This window comes from Penaeus monodon, chromosome 26 (assembly GCF_015228065.2).
Source record: "Penaeus monodon isolate SGIC_2016 chromosome 26, NSTDA_Pmon_1, whole genome shotgun sequence".
Classification (NCBI taxonomy): Eukaryota; Metazoa; Arthropoda; class Malacostraca; order Decapoda; family Penaeidae; genus Penaeus; species Penaeus monodon.
Window position 1 is genome coordinate 18564632 of NC_051411.1, and position 2500 is coordinate 18567131.

A 2500-nucleotide genomic window follows, 5' to 3' on the forward strand; every position below is an offset into this window, starting at 1 on the left:
TAGTAGGCAATCGAGGTGAATTTCCTCCTTGCCAGGGAAACACGACGCGGCCGGTGACTCGAACCCTCGACTCAGATTGCCGTCGTGACAGTCTTGAAGTCCCGACGCCTAACCAAATTTCGGCCCACCGCGGCCCCATATATATATTAATATATATATATATATATATATATATATAATATAATATATATATATATATATATATATATATAATATATGTCTATATTTGTGTGTGTGGTGTGTGTGTGTGTGTGGTGTGGTGTGTGTGTGGTGTGTAAGTCAGTGCGTGGCCCCAAAGCCCGGTATAATAGAGAGAATGATTACCTAAAAGGTAACACCGACACTCTCTCGTGGAAAGGAACTGGGGACCACTAGAAACCAACCACCAAACGTACTCACCCCAATATCATCACAATATGAAAACTACAATTAAGTATCATGCTGTGACCGTGGTGGTTCAAACATGAACCTACCGTTAAAAAAAAAAAAAAAAAAAAAAAAATATATAAATATATATATATATATATATATATATATAAGATATATATTTGTGTGTGTGTTGTGGTGTGTGTGTGTGTGTGGTGTGTGTGTGTGGTGATGTGTATGTCAAATATACATTCTTCATTTTATTTTTTTTTTTAACGGTAAGGTTTCAGTGTGAGCCAACCCTGTCAAAAGCATGAATACTTGTTTTCCTCCACAGAGAGTGGAGCCGGTGTTAACCTTTTAAGGTAATCATACTCTCTCTATTTTTCCGGCTTGGGACCGTGGAGCACTAAACTTGTGCTGGCTTGGCCCACCAACCCATTGGGCTAGGCAGCAATCGAAGGTGAGTTCCCCTTGCCTAAGGGAAAACGCGCCCTGCCTGAACGAGACTCGAACCCCGATCGAACTCCAATTGCGTCGTGACGTCTTCAGTCCGATGCCTCAGACCCACTCTGCGCTTTATGCTAACCGCGGCCTTATATACATGCGAAGAGACACACACATCCATACATATGTGTGTGTGTGTGTGTGTTGTGCCTTCTGTGTGTATGGTGGTGTGTGGTGTGTGCTTTCGTTTTCTTTTTGTATGTTGTGTGTGCTTCTCTGTGTGTGTGTGTGTGCTTCTGTGTGTATGTGTGTGTGCTTCTGTGCGTATGTCTGTGTGTGCTTTTGTTGTGTGTGGGTGGTGTGCTTCAGTTGTGTGTTGCTTCTGTGTGTGTATGCTTCTTGTCTGTGTGTGTGTGTGTTGCTTCTGTGTGTGTGTGTGTGCTTCCTGTGTGTGTGGTGTGGTGCTGTTTTAGTGTTGTGGTGTGCTTCTGTGTGTGTTGTGTGTCCTGTGTGTGTGTGCTTATCTGTTGTGTGTGTGCTTATCTGTGGTGGTGTGTGCTTGATCTGTGTGTGTTTGTGTGCTTCTAGTGAGTTGTGTGTGTTCTGCTTCTGTGTATGTGTGTGTGTTGTGTGTGCTTCTGTGTGTGTGTTTGTGTGTGCTTCTGTGTGTGTGTGTGTGTGTTTTCTTGTGTGTGTGTGTATGTGTGCTTCTAGTGTGTGTTTGTGAGCCTAATTTCTTTTAGTGAACGATCTCTGACATTTATATTTAAAGTCCGACCCGCCCTTCAAGGAAGGCTAAGCCGCAGCCGTGCTTTTAAATTCCTGCGTCGATGAACATAAAAGATGCCAACCAGAAACATTGAGCCTGGATATTTAGGGTCTGCTGCCAGGGGCGCAATCTCGATATTGCATCAGTGAATTCTCGACTGCCTGCTGAAGGTCGCTCCTCCTTCGGCGCTGAATCGGCATCGGCGGCAGAGGTCTCCTCCTCTCTTCCATTCCGCTATTGGAGGACTTTTCCGCCTGCGGCGACCACGGCACTAGGGGCCCCCGTAAGTGACGCAGACAGGTCGCCTTGTTCCATTAATGCTTCCCGGACGAACTTTTTGTCGCACCCACCCGCGCCTCCCTGCTTAATGCGCTGTATGAAGACGCGCCGAAATCGAAGCCCGTTCCCTCCTCGCCCGTCCCAAGAAGCCATAACGCGCGGCGCCTAACAGAAACACGACTAACGTTTTACTCCGCGGAAAACCCTGCGTGAAGTTTCTTATCGAGTCGGAGCTCGTTGCGCCGGGCCGGGGCCTTTCAGGGTCCGAGCGAGGTAATCATTGACACAACACGCTCACCACACATATATATATATATATATATATATATATAAATATGCATATATTATATATATAAGTATATATATCATATATATATATATTTATATATATATATAATTATATATAATATTTTGTGTTGTTGTGTGTGTGTGTTGTGTGTTGTGTGTACATCTATATATATACCTATGTATATATATATTGTATATATATAATATATATAATATATATTTTTAATATATTGGTGTGTGGTGTGTGTGTTTGTTTGTATTATATATATATATACATATATATATATTATATATCTAAGTCTATATATATATATATATTATATTTATATAATTTATATCTATATGCATATA